General features: G+C 40.5%; 3 long non-coding RNA genes across 13 annotated transcripts; 1 reads left to right on the top strand and 2 right to left on the bottom strand.

Moving 5' to 3' along the window:
* The first annotated feature begins 1,054 nt into the window (after positions 1–1,054).
* Positions 1,055–6,013, top strand: LOC119016385. Of its 9 annotated transcripts, none has more exons than XR_005074079.1 (8): positions 1,055–1,127; positions 1,528–1,602; positions 2,296–2,479; positions 2,939–3,057; positions 3,415–3,522; positions 4,149–4,228; positions 5,053–5,096; positions 5,879–6,013. It is a non-coding gene; the product is annotated as an uncharacterized LOC119016385 (long non-coding RNA). The 9 variants fall into 9 exon arrangements; XR_005074073.1 differs by having other exon boundaries at positions 1,066–1,127; positions 2,299–2,479; XR_005074072.1 differs by lacking the exon at positions 1,055–1,127 and having other exon boundaries at positions 1,417–1,602; positions 2,299–2,479.
* Positions 6,014–7,328: 1,315 nt separating this feature from the next.
* LOC119016395 lies at positions 7,329–10,566 on the bottom strand. The gene is made up of 7 exons (XR_005074085.1): positions 10,365–10,566; positions 10,140–10,220; positions 9,883–9,974; positions 9,668–9,785; positions 9,015–9,173; positions 8,507–8,742; positions 7,329–8,386 (listed from the first exon to the last, which is right to left on the bottom strand). It is a non-coding gene; the product is annotated as an uncharacterized LOC119016395 (long non-coding RNA).
* Positions 10,567–10,663: 97 nt separating this feature from the next.
* On the bottom strand, positions 10,664–15,160 carry LOC119016396. Of its 3 annotated transcripts, none has more exons than XR_005074087.1 (10): positions 14,633–15,160; positions 13,464–14,047; positions 13,219–13,327; positions 12,853–12,933; positions 12,389–12,486; positions 12,075–12,307; positions 11,806–11,983; positions 11,560–11,653; positions 11,263–11,352; positions 10,664–10,725 (listed from the first exon to the last, which is right to left on the bottom strand). It is a non-coding gene; the product is annotated as an uncharacterized LOC119016396 (long non-coding RNA). The 3 variants fall into 3 exon arrangements; XR_005074088.1 differs by lacking the exon at positions 14,633–15,160 and having other exon boundaries at positions 13,464–13,746; positions 13,926–14,534; XR_005074086.1 differs by lacking the exon at positions 14,633–15,160 and having other exon boundaries at positions 13,464–14,526.
* Between the last annotated feature and the right edge of the window lie 2,425 nt (positions 15,161–17,585).

Below are 17,585 nucleotides of genomic sequence, written 5' to 3' on the forward strand. Positions count from 1 at the left end.
ACAAATAAATGCATACCTGGATACTGGCACTGCGATATTGGCTTACTGGGAAAATGGCCCCAATACACATGAATGGATGGCATGCCCAACATATTAAATAATCTGAAAAGATGTTAACTTTTAGGTAGAGCCAGGTAAAAAAGGCCAACTTTTCAATATAAGATTCTGACAATACCTACAACAAAAGCTGAAATTTTCCAACTTTGTGGGGGTGACATCTGCCAAAGTGTGAGATGGTTGGGTTTAGGTCCATTCCCAGGGTGGTTGAGGTCAGTAAACATGGCCAGGTCAGGCTGTATGTACAATGTCAATGGACATTACCTAGCACCACCGATGCCACGTCAAGGCAAAGTGTGGGGGGTTAGGGCTCGTGAATCCCTCACCCCCAAAAGAAACCCATCGTTTCCTCCCAAAATTTTGTGCCTGATGGGTGTTGGGGTTTTGGCTATAGGGAGAGGGGGGGAGAGGGATAAAGGGTGTGGGGATTATTGTTTTTTTAGGGAAGGGGATGTTTAAAGCCAGCATTTCAGTTCATCTGGAGTCTATAGATACCTGTAAAAAAGTTTGGGCTCACCCTGGTGTTCATGGCTGTGTGACATGTTCAGGATCATTATACACAATTTTTTTTTCTACCACTGAATGAAAATACAGATTTATAATTATAGCTGCTGTGCAGTGATGGTTCGGGTCCGGGCTGTTTTTGGCAAATGCAGGCAATTCTGAGCAACAAACAGGAGAATAGGAAGACAAGACAGTTGACAACAGTGTTAATTTGTGACCACTTCAGGCTTGAACTCACCACTTCTGGAACCAAAGACTGTCATCTATCACTCTGAGCTAATTGACAAGTGGCAACACAACAGTGGCTTCACAAATTGAGTAAGCAATTCACTGTTGAAAATCTGAAAATACACACATTGCATCATGGCAGGCTGCCAGCTCTCATTCAGCTTTGGTACTAAAAACTACCAGAAGTACAGCAGGATCTTTTCCTATGCGTTCCTATGTTTGCCACAGAGCCGTAGTCACGTGACCGGTGCGCTGTATGCTGGTTATTAGAGCATCAGAATGTCCTCTACGTTGCATTCATTATGACTTGGAAAAACGATCACTAAAGCTGGGTTAAGGTAAAGATTTATAAGCAATTAAATTAATTACATTTTTTGCCAAAAGAAATACTAGCTTCATTACAGCCCAATTTAATTAGTTGATAGTTAACATAACACATTCATGAGATAGTGTTGATATTGTAAGCCTCAGTATGACGATATTATAATGTCAGCGTGTACGAAATAAATGAGTTTAATTTTCAAGATTTCTCCGTCGATCATTATTGATTATTATTATTAGGTTTGCGGTGCTGCGTCACAGGGGGGAAACATTACCTCTATTTTAATGTCTTATCCATTTTTATTATGTGTTACATTAACAGTAATCATCACTATTTATTAAGCTCAACAAACAAAGTGAAACACAGATGTGAGTGGAAATTGGTTTGGTTAGTTTCATGGTTGTTTCGTCCAAAAGTCACAAGGTGGCGCTGTTGAGTTGATGATGCGTGGATCTACGCTGCCGGCTGAAAACACGTCATCCATCTTAGAGGTGAGCACACCTTCATCTTTTGACATTAAGTACAGTTCAAACTAAACTCTGACATTAACCAGTCTTGACTAGTCTGGACTGGTTCTGCCTGCAACAGTAGTACGAAACCAACGTTAGCAGCACAGCGCTGACTGTTAGCTAAGAGCTAAAGCTAACAGCACAGACAAGCTTACCTTTAACTAGCATTAGCAATGAAGCTAAATAAAGTTAGCACATGGTTAAAGTTTGCCTTTGTATGCTCAGTTGTCGCTCTCAGCAAGTTAGGTTTAACCATCAACTATAATATTTACTGTAGGCAAATGATATTTTATCATAACATTACAAGAATCTCCTACATTTTCTATGATATCTTATTGTGTTTTTATTTATCGTAGCTGTTTCTCACACATTTGTAGAACATAAAACATCCAGGATATCAAAAAGTCAGTAATGTTGCCAACTGCTAATGTCAGGAATAATTTGATATTTTTGGTGAAATACAATATCTATAGGAACCTGACATGTCTCACTATGAGGCCGATATGATCCTACTCAATATTTGCAATCAGTGTTTATTATTGCGTATTTTTCTGTCTGTCTCTCTTTAAATCATATTAATTGAAACAGTAGATTCGTTTTTTCTTGAGAGTAATAAACTGACCCTGTATGCATGGTCTAGTGATGAAGGCTAATGTTGTTTGTTTTCCATTTCAGCAGAATGCCAGGATCCACAATGAAAACTTGCATATCTTGCAAGCAACACGTCTGTCTTTGTGGGGCACAGCAGCCCATGAAAAAAAAAATCATCAAGGCAAAGAACAAGGCTACGAAGGAATGGGGAGAGGAGCTGAAGAAAGGGGGCAATATTGCCAAACTTTTTGATGCTGCACGGATTCTGGTAAGCTGTAGTTCTTCTGGTTCAGTATTGATGCACCAACCAACTTGCACACGAATGATACCAGCTCGACATCACAGCCAGTCAATTTAATGTATCGAGAAATTTGACAGTATGAACACCATATAGAATTTGAGGAAAACATATGGTAAATAGGAAGTAACTTGTTACTTGTGAACGCCCCAATTCTCCAGATTTGCACCAAACTAAACATGTCTTTGAACAACAATAGCTGTGAGGTCTGTGAAGTTTTGAGTCATTTGGCTTCATTTGGCTACTCTTACAAAATCTGGATTTCTCAAGAACACATATTTTCTTGCACCTCGTAAGTTATTCATTTGATTCCCAGCAAAGTGTTATGCAGTGTCTGTTTTGGCACTTATGAATAGGCAGTAATGCAAAAAATGTTGTTGAATGACTCAGTATCTGTTGATTATTCTCTTTTGCCCCACTGCACACTAGACCCTGCACCTGCACCCTCTCCCTCCTCCTCACTTGGACTTCCACGACCCTCTGCTTCATCCCAGCCCCCCATGACCAAGCCTCTACCCCTAAGCTGTGTTCGACACGAAAGCAAACAGGTAAGACTTCATGAGAAACACCTGCAAGAGACAAGATACTTTATGGACTGGAATGTGTGCCCAGTAGTTTCTTTTCCAATATGGATGTTGCACCCTGATGATAGAACAAAGAATAATCCATTTTGCCAGGTTTCATACAAGATTCACGGAAGTTTGAGTTCGTAATAAAGAGGGCATTATAATTATTTTGGATCTTGTTTTTGTGAATATTTTCGCCATAACAACTTGAGATACTTGGTCACCTACAAAATGCTACCACTTCTTGTTTTTTAAGTTTCTGTCACCTTTACATGATACAGTAAAGTGTCTTAACTGTTTTATTTATTGTTTATTTTCTCTATCCCCACCATACACTAGACCCTGTGCCTGCACCCAGTATTGTGTCCCAGACCCCTCCTGAACCAACTCCCCTGCCCTCTGCTTCGCCCCATCCCCCTAAGCTGTGCTCTGCACTCAAGCAAATAGGTAAGACTTCCAGGTCTGAGCCTTCCTCTGCCCTCTGCATAATTCTCCAAATACTAAAACAGATGGCAAGATGCTGAGGAGGGATTGCACTGGACATCCACAGTAGCGGGCTTGGTGCTGTGTGATGTGGGAGGAAAGAAGACACTGACCAGACAGTGTGACCCACTGATCAGTGCTCACTGTAGGCAAACAGAGCAGGTAGTCAGAACTGACCAGCAATGAACAGCTGCTGTCAGTCTGCACTGGAAACACGAGAGTCTGCTGGAGCTTTACCAGAGTCTCGAGTTCACATCAAGAGGCTGTGTGTCTCTACTACAATCACAAAACTTAATTCACAGTGCTATTTTCACACACATTTTGCCTTTAACAAATACTGCTCCTCCTGCTATTTGGATCTTGCACTAGTCCATGTTATAATTTTGTTTTGTTCTGATGAATTGGTCAGCTATATTTGAAAGTATAGTTTGCCACTGACTAGGGGAAACAAATTCAGTAGATCAAAAACTGCAGCAAAAGTGATCATTTGACTTCTGAATTAAACCATTTTACACCAATTGATGTAAAGTAGCCTTGGGAGAGTTAAATAGTATAACCTTGAATAAACATTTAATAACCTCCTTTTATAGGCTGTGTCCTAGGCATCTTCTTTATTTGCCCCTCACCTCCCCAGGTCGTAGTAACAGACCCAATCCAGTCAACCTAGCAGGTAATATTGCATCTGTATTACGTATATTTAACCCTTTTTTCTGATATCCATCACTTTTTCACTCAAGTTAAGCCAAATGTAGATATGGTATTTTGCCTTGATGTGATCAATTGCAGTCCCAATATGTCTGTCCTTTTGACCAGTTAATGATATGCTGGCAACATTATCCATTATTGATAAGGTTTGTTATTATACGTGTCCTGACTATTACAGTTTGTTGTAGTGCAGATACAAGCTGAGAGAGGTCATCTGGAAAGACTGTTGTGACAAACACAAATCATCACAGTGGTACCTCACCCCCCCATGTCTTTGCCACAGTGAAATGAAATTCATATTCATGACAATCTGACAATATTCCAGAATCGTGTCACAAAGGACTCGAAATGCAAGTTGTTTTTGTTTTTAATTGAATACTGTACATTTTTGTCTAGCAGTACAGGGAGGAGCAACATGTATCATGAATACAGTATGTGTTACAGTAAATATGGGAAAACATTGAACTGGGTACATCTGTGGACTCCATGCTTACAGTGCAACAACCACTGTGCTGAAAGAATAGAGAATGGCAGAATATTTTGTACTAAAATGTCAAGACATGGAGCTGAATCAAGACTGCAAGATACCCATATAAACTGGTTTGACTTAACCTGAAAAAAGTTACACTTTAATGTTTAATTCAGCTGATTGATGTTCACATTCCTGAACCAGACTGGAAATACATGGAATGCAGTCTATAATGTCAGCTGTTAGGATTGTTATAATACCTGTTAAAAGTGCTTATGAATGTTTTGTCTGATGCATTTTGGCTATTGGCTATTTTTCAGGGAATGCTGGAGGTCAAAGTGAAGTGGGTGCCATGCCCTCAGTGGTATGTATGTAGCTTCATCATACACATCATTTTGTGCTTGCCTGTTCGATGCAGGGTAGCTGTGAAAGTATACAGGGTCCAAGTATAGTTCAGTTACAGTTCAGTGCAACATTCATAAACACCAGACCTATAATGACATTCCTCTGACAATCTGATGCATGGATGGTTAAATGCACTGCATTTACTGCATGTCGCTCTTTTTTAGTCTTTGTAATTACTCAAAGCAGCATTCACCCATTTACTCATATTATCATACACTGGTGGCAGAGGATACCATGCAAGGTGCCACTAGACTGATGACCATCCACATACACACAGACACAATTTAGGGTGTCCTGCCCAAGATACTTCAACATGCAGCCTGCAGGGGTCTGGGATCATTCCCTCAACCTTCTTATTAGCTCTAACTCACACTCCTGTGTCCCAACACATCTTCACACACACACACACACACACACACACACATAGACATCAGCCTGTAAGAGAGGCTCTTGGAGCTATTTATTTGTCCTTACCATGACATTCAGTCCCGCAGGCACCCCTGACCTACTGGCAAGACAACCACATTGAATAATACTGATTTTAGTGGTTTTGCTTTCTTTGCTTGATTACCAGTTCATTCTCTGATTACTGAGTGAAAGCGGGACATCCAAATAACCCAATGAATGCCACTCATGTTTCTGTGCATATGTCAATACATGGAAGTCATTTATGATCTCTTGACACTGAATCAACTCGTACTAAAAAGAATTCTCCTGTTTTCCATCGTTTCTTTCTTGTAGCCACCTGAGATGGGCCGATTGGTGGGTGACACAAGATGACCTCACTTAGATGTCAAAGACTTTCCTTTAATGTGTTCTTCATTTTGTAATGTTCTGGTTTGTTCTTGCCATTAAAGTTGTGCTGCTGCAGGCTCATCTCTCTGCTTGAGTTCTTACCCTAGTATGTCTTAAGTGAAGAACATGGTTTAAAAAAATGAAGCTGACACATCACTTAGTTTCCTAATGAACAAGTTTGCCTTATTTCAGAAATCGGATGATTTAATGAGCATTTGTGTCTAAGCCCATCCTGGTTGGTAGGAGGGGACGAGAAGCAGGGGCTGAACTCACTCGATTGTATGCAGGAGTGTGATTGACTGTTTCCTGGCGAAAGGCAGGTCGGAGGAACCATCAACACTGATCAGACCTCACCAACACAGCCACAGCAACATTCACACAACCAGACAAGACGAAAGTCAAACCCAGTCGTAATACAAAAAGAAGGTTCGTATTAGTGGACGTGATGATTATCTGCAATTCAGTTCTCTAAGAGTGAAAGGAGTCCCTCATCCTTCATTGATTTGTGCTATGTCCTGTTAAGATTCAGTCATTTTTGAACAAGCTTCAACTCTCATATCAAGTTCATCTGTAGACCTACAGGAGATGTCTAAAGCTGACAGTGTGCACACAGGATACTAGGTACAATAATACCAACGCAATCCTGACCATAGAGGACCATTAAGTAGGATTGGGAAATGGACTAAATGTACTCAAAACGGCAGTCAATGTCAAGTCAATGTGCTTTTATAACTTCAAAGTTATGATATTTTATTGGGGCACAAGGTCAAATTAGGAGATATGTGTACAAAAGTGTGTACTGAGAGATATAGGTACCACAATCTAGAATAATCTTGATCATCTCAGATCATCCTGTCAGTCGGGGGATGGGAATACAGTGGCTCTAAACGTCCATACTGACTTAATGGGAAAACATTCATATAAAAAATGAGTTTGTTAATGGGGGAAAAATGGGTTTAAAATGATTCGGCAACGTGTGAATTCAGAACTTTCGGGGCTCATGACTTGGATCCATTTTTGTTGCTGTGGAGTGATAATGTGGTTTAAAGTTGGTTTAAATATGATGTGGCTTCCTAACGAGACGATGCACCGTACAGCTCAATCTATCAGATCGATTAATAACAAACGTGTGTTAGCTAAACGTTCCAGCTAGTGAACATACCCCAAGAGCGGCGGACAGCAGCATTGAATAGTATGAATATGGCGCTGACGGTACACAGCAATGACACAACAGAAATTAATAGAGCCTGTGTCCCCATTTTTCATGTAGCCTGTGAGCTTCTTTTTCCTTTTTAACATGCAAATAAACTCAAACTTTAGATGTTTTTAAATTAAACAACAATATTTCTATCTTTCTAAATTAAGTGTCCTCAGTGCAGGAATGATGAGGCATGAATGGCTATTAATATTAGTTATTTATTTTTTATGTGAACCATGAAGAGACAATGAATAAACATTGAAAAAAGAGGTGGACAAAGTAGACAAGTCCATTTAATTGAGTCAGTGCATAGATACATACTACATACTGTACATCTGGTCAAACTTTGTGTTCCAAGTGCTTGTTTTTAAGTCTTCAAGCATTCTTTAATGTGTTGTTGCCACAATGCATTTGCACAAACTAATGACTCAGACAATCCAGTGAATGCACTGACTTCCCTGTAGAACCTATAGAATAAAACTGAGGACTTTGTAGCACATGCTACAAAGTTTGTGTGCTGTAAACAGAGCAAACATTTCAAACAATGTGAATCTTTCTTCATTTCAGAAACCTCAGCTGTGAAGAGATAAAGCCACACAGACATGCTTTGGTGAGGAATCTTCATCCAAGTTTGAATCAAACTTTTCAAATAAATAAATAACTAAAGAAATAAATGCAAGCACTTTAAACTTGACTGCTAGTGTAGGCATAGTTGACATGATTGGTAATTCTCTTGTGACAAACAGTTTATTGCCTATTCTTAGAAAAGAAAAGAAAATTCATCCACTGATTTCAAAACAGGCTCAAAGTACCATGAACCTTCATAGACAAGTCATGGGGTCAAAAGTACACTCAGGGTCTACAGTAAGTATTCAAGTGAATATACAGAGTTATGGTCCATCCCTGACTGGGATATACAGGGTGCTGGGATTGAACCAGCAAACCAAAACAAATAAACAATAAACATTCGACAAGATCACAGGCAGTGGCGCTACAGCATTACGCAGAATATCAAATATTTGCTGTAAATACTGGAATGTGATTTTTTGGAGTGATTTGATCTCAAGATGCATTAAAGACACATTAGGTGTATTCACAGCTGTCTGTACTTAGACCTGCCCACTAATAATAGTAATAATAATAACAATAATAGTAATAATAATAGTAATAATAAGTGCCAGACTCAGTTTCAATGGGCATGTCATTAGGAGTGTGTTGTCCTCTGGATTCTATTCCCCAACAGCACTGTCCAGTCCCTTTTTTATTTGGGAGAAAAAGAGAAGATAAACAGGAATTAGTTAAACACAAACCTGGAGCACTGCATTTGTCACAGAATAATCAAACAATGTCAATATCAATATCATGGCCTTAATTACCTGCATGTCCATGTCCTCCTCATCTGAGTAGCTCTCCACATCATTTGCTAGATCTTGCTCCTCAAACTGCTCTTCTCCCTCTTCAGGGTCCAGTGCAGACCCATCAAGTCCTGCTCTTACCACGTGCAAGTATTTATTTCTCACAGTGAAAAGGTGAGACTGCAGCTGAGACCTTCTTCTGTTGAACTCTGCCTGAAGACCTCGAAGTCCTTCTTCAGAGACGCTGCAGTGGCTACCTTCATAGTAATTAACAAAATATTCAAAAAGTCTAAATTACATTGATATTTTTCTTCTTTGAAATACATGCAAGTTTCCTGTATGTTACACACATACATAGATCACATGATATCTTCCAGTGAGATGCATGTGAGATCTGTTTGAGTCCTGAAAACGGCATTAAAAAAATCAGCAAAACAGACAACTTAAATCTTTCTATGGAAGAAAAAAACAGCTTTGGGTAGATGAGTGTGTTCTGTTGATGTTTTTATTGTAACGGGTAATGGCTTACCCTCAGTGCTGACGGATAGACCTCTCAATGTCTGCTCCCTTCTCTTGAGGAACTCCCACTGTTGTTACTTCTGCAGCAAGGATCATCACCTCCTCCTCAGGTCTTCTTATGTGCATTGCCTTATCAAAAATATTTTTTTGGCAAGGAACTCCACACCATCTGGAAATGTAAAAAAAGAAGAAAAGAAAAATGAGGCCAGAACAAAAAGACTAATAAGCTGCCTCAGTCCCAGAGAAGTCTCCTCAGTTCTTGATCTCACTTGTAGCCGAGAATCATTACTGGCTGCAGGGGGTTCTTTACAGCACAGAGCAATGTTGAGTTATGCAAGAACATTGTACTGATTGATTTCTGTCATCAGAGAAGGCCCTTCAGAGACTGCTCTCTTTTACACGGACACCCTGATTAAAGTATATATAAAAAAAAACCACAGAAGAACACTGAAGTTACAGCGTACTGCAAATCAACAGATTATACAAGGAAATCAACATAACAGACAACACCAACTCAAAGAAAGAACATGCTCATAAATGACATTGCCATGGTCCATAACATTGACCGAACATGTTGCTTTGTGCAGAAACAGCAAAAATGCTTGTTTCAATTGTAATGCGGAAATGTTACATATTGTACGGAGTCTGATTAATGATACCTACCATGTTCAGCCCAGTCCCGGACATCTCTGACCCACTGTTCCACAGTCCCATCATTTGCAGACATCTCTCCCTTGAGGGTCTCTAGGCTCTGCCTCTCCCTCTCAGGATTCTGCTGTGTCTGTAGGAAAAGGAGGGATGGGGGAAATTAAACTTTAAAGAGTGACATTTGTCACTCATATAGCAATGTGGCTGCTTTTCTGAAAGAAGATGGTTACCTTACGAAATCTTGTGCACAAGGTTTTCCACATGTTCTCCATCTTTCTCTTATTCCAGTCCATAATCTGGACAGTTAGCATGTCTGTGCGTGCTGTTACAGACAAAAAAAGACAAAAATGATGCATGCCTAGCAGCTCCACTTAACAACAATGCCGTTAAAAGGCTCCACTAGTGTAACTGCTGTCAAGTCATGCTATCTATATGATTATTCTGCAAATAAAATATCAAATATGAAATATCGAAGCCTACAACCAACCTCCTTTGCCCATGAACTTTGTGAGTATGGCGGTCCTGGACAGGGAGGAATGAACCATTTCCACCTCCTCTCCCAGGTTATCTGACATTTCAGGAATATACAGTGCAGTCTATTAATCTGAGTTCAGGGAAACATGCATTGTTGTTTTGGCTCTGTAATCAAGCAGATTGGATTTGACAAGGAGAAATTACTGGCATCGAAACACAAGGGATGAGTAAAAAATACCTCACACTCGATGCCATGTGCTTTGGCATGGAGCACAGACAACAGAGCCTTCACGGTGGTGAGGTGACTGTACTCTGGGCAGGCTTCAGCAATTCTCTGGATGTAAGGCCAGTACTTGCATATTACGTCCATGCAGAAGAAGGCTGGTGGACTGGCTGTGATTGCCTTCTGCAGGAACATCACATACACAACGATCTCACCCCTGTGGGATTGCTTAACAGCATTGCATTAATTAAGCGTCACTTGATGAGCATTTGAAATAAATGGAACTGTAGTGAAAATACAAAGTGTTTTTATACTTGCCTGTACATATTCAGGGCCCGAAGGATAATGCCACGACGGCACACTGCTACTTTAGACCCTGGGGAAGAATTAAAAATTAAATTAATTTAATTTAACAATAATTCGGCCTTTTCTTCAATTCTGTATGCGTTATTAAATGTTATTACTGCTACTTTTCTCCCTATGAAAAAGCAAATCATTTTGTTTGGAAAACCTCCAGTGTGGACGCAGCCCAAAACAGTTAATAACATCATATTAAGTCTTAATTGCACAAGTCTAACAGCTCGTCCAACTATGCATGCTGGTTAACTGTTGCAACTGCCATTTCCCTTGATGAGGACACAGGCATTTGGTCCCTGGACCATGGCTGCCCACTGCTTCTAAACAGGAAGGATGGGTTAATGTGAATTTCCCCCATTGTGGGACAATAAAGGAAGTCTTATCTTAAAATGTTTCCCATTAGCTATTTTCCTATCATTATAGATAAGATAAGATATTCCTTTATTAGTCCAACAACGGGGAAATTCACAGGGGCCAGAGTGTAAGCAAAGGGTGGAAAACAACGCACTACCACAAAATGTAAGACTGTGAAAAGGGAAAGCTCTAGATAACATACTTGCTCATCAAGGCTGGAACAAGCCCTCTTGCTTGTTGTCTCCTTTGCTGCGTTCAGCTGAGACCTGCCACAAACACCTTTACCTGGCAACTACAAAAAGGACAAAGTGAGGATGGTCACATTAATGTTTCATTTATTTAACAGCTTTGGGTGTAATTCTGCAGCATCAAACTGCAGAATGCAAGTAATTGTAAATAATAGTCAATGGTAGCTCTTACCTAAAATAAAATTTGACTTAAGGTATACAAAGTGTAATGAGAATATATTTCATTAAAAATAAATAAAACGTGCTCTTACATGCTTGGCCCTCTTTTGGAGGTCGTCCGCAAATACTGCAACCTCGTTATCCTTGCAGATGAGCACACCGTCAAAATAACCCCCTTCCTCAGAGCTAAAGATCAGACATGGAAATATAAATTGCAAGGATGATGCCAATCATTTCATGTTAGCATTGCTGAAGAATGAACATGTGCTCACTGGTGTAACAAATGAGAGCTGAGACATGGACATGCCTAGACCATGAAACATGAAATATACACTGACTGTCCACCCTTTTTGAAGCAGTAGTGCTTCCTGTTTCCATCCACAGACACAGCCAACATCTGAGGGGACAGGTTGTGCAGGCGAATGGTTGCTCTGAGCACAACTTGTCCACTTCGTAGGAGCTGATGACCCGCTCCATGAAGCTCTGGAAAAATGTGTCTGAGCAAACTTTACCAGTCTGTTGAAAGAATCATCAAAGACAAATTTACACTAACATGCAGAATTAAAAGGAGGGAATGGTAAATGTTGTGTACTGTAGGCCAGCCCACCCTGCCATACACTGTTGTTTGTGCTTCCAGCATTCTCATAAAGGTCAGGCGGGAAATCCCTGGAGCAGCCAACTTCATCTCCCGTAAAGCTTGAATCATAGCTACATCATAGATGGTATGGAAATGGATGGTGGCAGGCCAGTAGCCACTGACTTGGACATGGTACAGCCCTGGGGTCCAGCTGGCACAGCAGCCACCACATCACAGCTCTGGGAGGGTCAGATCATCTCGTCCTGGGGGAAAAAAGCATCCATTCATGTTATATTGGAGGGGGGTAAAACCATAGGGAAGTAGAGGTAATGGTATGGAGTTACCTTTCATGTTGATGAACACCACAGGCCTCCCAGCAATGACAGACACATTCTCTGGGGGGGAGTCACAAATCTGGTGTGGCATTTCCATTGGCAATATTCTAGCAACAAAAGGAAAAGAGAGGTTTAAAAATTCCAAAATTAGATAGGGGTCTTTTTTCAAGATGCCAAAAATAAATAGAGTTTTGTAAAGAAAATAAAAAGATTATATGTATATAGTACCGCATGTGTGGTGGGAATAGCCCCCTTCTGCAGCTTCTGTTGGTGGCAGAGGCATGTGGAAGCCATCAAAATGCCATTCCACATTAAGCATTATGGCAATGCTGAGATGTGCAGGCCTATAAATCGTATTCTACAGACTTGGATTGGTGGATCCCCACAGAAATCACACCACAATGCTTGATTGTTTGACCAGTCATGCCAAAACTCATGGGAATCTATAAGACAAAAAGATTATGATTTCTTACTGAGTCCTGCCTCTTCCTCATCAGGCATCTCCACTGATGTCCCCTCAGGAACACTGAGGTAAAGTCATCTGGGCCTTCCACCTGAAAAGATAAAGTTAAATGTGAAGGGTGCCAACAATGTTTATTCATAATGCCAGTTTGCTACTGGTTCCAGCAGCTCAGGAAATGAACAATTTACAGAGGAAAGATTTGCCAAACATGTCTGCTCTTTTTCAGCAAAACCTTGCTGAGCATTCAGAAAGTTAAATACATCCACAACTGAGAGCTACCCAGTATAATCACAATCTTCTTCTGTGGTAGTATTCATTGACCTTATTACAACAAAATGCTTAGTACGCTATGCAGAGTTGGATATAATAAACTAACCACGGGATTTGGATGAAGAGGACTTGATGGTCTGGGCAATAATGCTGCCATCTTTATCCCGCTTTCTCCATCAGATCTGGACTGGTGGTTTTGATCTTCTTTTGTTCACCTAAAAAGCACAATATAATTAAAGTAACGCAGGTAAACCATAAAGACTTCCTGCACAAGTAACTTCTTGAATGTTGCTATGCATTATAATATCTGATCCCCATGCATGGAACAGGATACTGAAGCTGTTACATTACCTGTGCAGGCTCGACTAGTGAGTTGAGATGCTCTGCCAGGCTCTGTGCCTTTCTGATCAGCTCCTTAAGGGTAGCCTCATCTGCTGCCATAGTGCCGAAACAGCAAAACTAAAAGATGCTCAATCCTCCATCTCTGATCTGTGGGGAAAGTGCACCCTATATGGTATAGACTTCTGTCCCAGCTTGCCTCTGATATTGTTGTTGACAAATGGTTGGCTCTTAAAAGAGCCGTTGGTTGTGTAAAGGAAGGTAGAGGGACTGAGAGATGAGAGAAACTGGTCATCTGTAAAACAGTAATAAAAGTAGAGTGAGAGCACAATCAAGAAAGCCTAGTCTAGTCACAATCAATAAAGTACATCTATCTATCTAAATTTGTCAAACTTTGTTATTGACAAAACTGATTGGTGTCAAGGCAATATAGCTCATTGCATTTCTGATTTACTAACACAGTTGCGTTCTTACCTGAAGCAGGAGAAGGTTGGCAATAAAAAAAGAAGAAGAAAAAACTGGTGGAAGTACATCAGCGACAGCAGAGTCCATAGTAACCACCATAGCAATGATGGAAACCTGAAAGATTGTAATAACTAACAAACGAAAGATCATATCCATTCACTGAAGGAGTAATATGAGAACAAAATGCAGATTTTTCAATAGGAATGTCATCAAAACGCACTTTAATGGCGAAATGGCCTTAAAATGCTGCATTATGCTGCATTTTCCACTATGAATGAAAGGAATGGAAGCCATTTTTCACTGCGGGAACTGCGCACTAGTGTCTTTTGATATTCGTGGGATGCACGAAACATTTGTACATAACTTTTCGTACATTTCCATATGAACCCCTTCATGAGAGTGTTGCCACAATAAACCAAAGGCTTACAACAACCCTATTACAAAGGGGATGGAAAACTAACAGCATTTTAACTGACAAGCAGGAAAGACACCTGTAAAATAACACCTGAACAGGCCTGACGTTAACTTACCAAATGGTCCTGATGAATTTAAGGTGGAGTAACATTAACACACATCGACTCAGCTATTTATTGATTATTAAACAATGCTGCTATCGTCCGAACTAAGCTAGCAAGCTAACACTCTGCTCCAACAACAGTAACTACGATTATTAAACTATGAATTTCATTCACTTCATCACATTGATGTTACTGTACCTGTATCTTCTTCACGTCTTCCTCTCCTTTCCTTCTTTTCCTTCACTGGGTACCGGATGGTTTCAGTCTTTTGGACCTTGTAATTCCACTATCACTGTAAAACCTTACAAGTTACTTCAACTTAAACTGTTTGAGGAAACCGATTGCCTTGAACTATTTAAGTTTACTAACTCAAATAAATTAAGTACCAGCAATTATTTTATGTAAGTAAAGTTAACTTGTATATATAAAGTTATTGTGACATGTAAATTATGAGTTAGCATTACTAATTCCATTTACTGAAGTGAAATGTAAAGATTTAGCTTTTTGCACTTAAATGCAGCAATTCATTCAACTGATATAACATGTTCATTAAATGTATGTGAATTAAGTAACACTACTCTTTTTACTCAAGTTTAATAACTTATTACATTCTAGCTGTGATAACTTAAAATTACATTTTGTCTACTAAATTCATTTGAGGAAACCAACTGCCTTAAACCAATCAAGTTACATGAACACAATATAATTGACAAATCTCTGATCCAACTTAAAATGTTTATTAAACTGAACATTCATAAACTACAAAACATTTCCATGAAATAGATAGATATAGATAGATATATAGATATAGACACACACACACACACACACACACACACACACATAAACATGCCATTTCTTTAGGGCAGTATAAAACACAACAAACACCCTGGCACAATATTTTCTAACAGCAACTTAAAGGGATATTCCCGTGTAAGTTTAATCCATGTTCTAACACACCTTGACACCGAGTACCATCCCCCTCAAGCTTGCTAGCTAACGTAGCTTTAGCATCCTCAGAAATGACCGCACAACAACAATACACTGCAGTAAATGGATCCAAGTATAAATCACCATCAAAAAGCCAAACATCCGCAGCTCAGTGAATATCATTACTGCGGGACTCTACTGCACTCAAAGCCGGCAACGGTATCAAATGTTTGATGCCTTAAAATATGTGCTGGGACCCTGTTTATAATGTTGCTGAAGTTTGGTGCTGTTCTGACCATTAACTGTGGCTTTTTGATGCCGGTTTACACTTGGACCCATTTACTGCAGTGTATTGTTGTTGTGAGGTCGTTTCTGAGGATGCTAAAGCTGCATTAGCTTTATCTCTCGAGGGGGATCGTACTCGGTGTCAAGGTGTGTTAGAACGTGGATTAAACTTACACAGGAATATCCCTTTAACATAGTCTCTTGAAAAGGGCCTTGAAACTTCTGTTTGCCGACATCGCCGACACACTGAAGCCTCCAGCACTCCTCCCTCACATGAAGGAGTTATGAATTATAACGCACCATAATTAAAACACCATTAAGCACAAGCAGAGGACAAAATTGCTCGTAGCTTCATACTGCACATAAATCGACACAGAATGACCGTGATTGAATGACACTTGCATGACATCCAATTAAGCAGTAAGTATGTTGTTGTTCTATCTGGTCCTTGACTGAAACAGCTTTATACTCCAGGCCGTCCCGTCCATCAAAACATGATGTAAACACGACTCAACAACAATAGTACAGCCAGCGGGACTCAAGCAGACACTAAAACATCCTGTACACCACTCTTTCCAAGTTTCACCAATTAGAAAGAAAAAAAAAAAATCACAAAGCTTCAGTCCCTCTGAGCCTTGACCAAAAGGTTGTGATTTTTCTCTAATAAATTGGTGATACTTAGCAAGAGTAGTGTGTGGGATTGTTTTCTTTTTAAGGAACTAATTATCAGGAACAATAAAACACAAGAAAGATCTTGATCATTTACTCCAGCTCATTTCTCAATGCCTGCAACTTTGGTTTGAGCTGCTTTCTCCCTTCATCAAGATTTAGGAGGACAACCTGGATGAACTCAAAGAAGCCACTTAGCTTTTCAGGATAGCTCAAATACAGAGCATGAATCAAACCAAACAAAACAACAAGTAAGTCAGTCCATGATCGTGTAGACATCACAACCTGGCCTTCCAGGATGATGGACACATGCTGCGGGTCAAAAGGAACTGCTGTCGGGGGAACCGCTAGGGGCGCGAGATGAGATAGACGTATTCGTGAGAGGCTCCGCTCCCTCAAATAAGTTAAACAATTTAAAAATACAATTTGTCGAGAAGAACTTCTAAAAGCTAGACAGAAACAGTCGGAGACGCCTAACGGAACGATGGGGAGAAGTAATAAAAGCAAAGGAGCCGAAAATCAGCAACAACAAGTCGACGCTGCTAACAGTGAGGCTAATGCTAGCGGCAACCACATGGAAGAAGCTAGTGGTGAGCACACAGACGATACGCCGCTGAGTGAGACGCCAACTGCGACAGACATCATGTTTGCCATTAATCAGCTGAGTCAAAATGTCGACAAAAGGTTTGACACACTCCAAGTATCTCTTGCGGACCTGAGGCAAACAATGGCAGATATTGAGGAAAGAGTGACTTCTAATGAAAACGGGCTGAACGAATACGAGTCCCGAATCAAAGCCTTGGAAGGCCAGTGTGCAAGATGGGAAGACACAGCCCAATCACTCAGTGAGAGACTGGACGATTTGGTCTCACGCTCCAGGAGGCAAAACATTCGCATTATTGGAGTCAAAGAGGGAACTGAGAAAGGTAACCCCACAGACTTTGTCGCTAAACTCATCCCAAAGCTACTAGGAGAAGAAAATTTTGGCAACAAACAAGTCAAAGTTGACCGCGCGCACAGGATCCGAGGCAGGGCAGCTGCAGCCGGCGGCCCTCCTCGCCAAATCATCGCACGGATCCACCATGATCCAGTCAAGGAGCTCATCCTGAAACTCTCTTCACAGAAGTTTCCCCTGCAGTATGAGGGCGCACGCCTATACATTTTTCTGGACCTGGGCCCAGCGGTAATGAAGCAACGGCAGCGATTTGACAACATCAGAGCCAGATGCAAAGCAGCGGAGCTGAGATGCGGCTTCAGATACCCCGCG

This window comes from Acanthopagrus latus, unplaced genomic scaffold (genome assembly GCF_904848185.1).
Source record: "Acanthopagrus latus isolate v.2019 unplaced genomic scaffold, fAcaLat1.1, whole genome shotgun sequence".
Taxonomy (NCBI): domain Eukaryota; kingdom Metazoa; phylum Chordata; class Actinopteri; order Spariformes; family Sparidae; genus Acanthopagrus; species Acanthopagrus latus.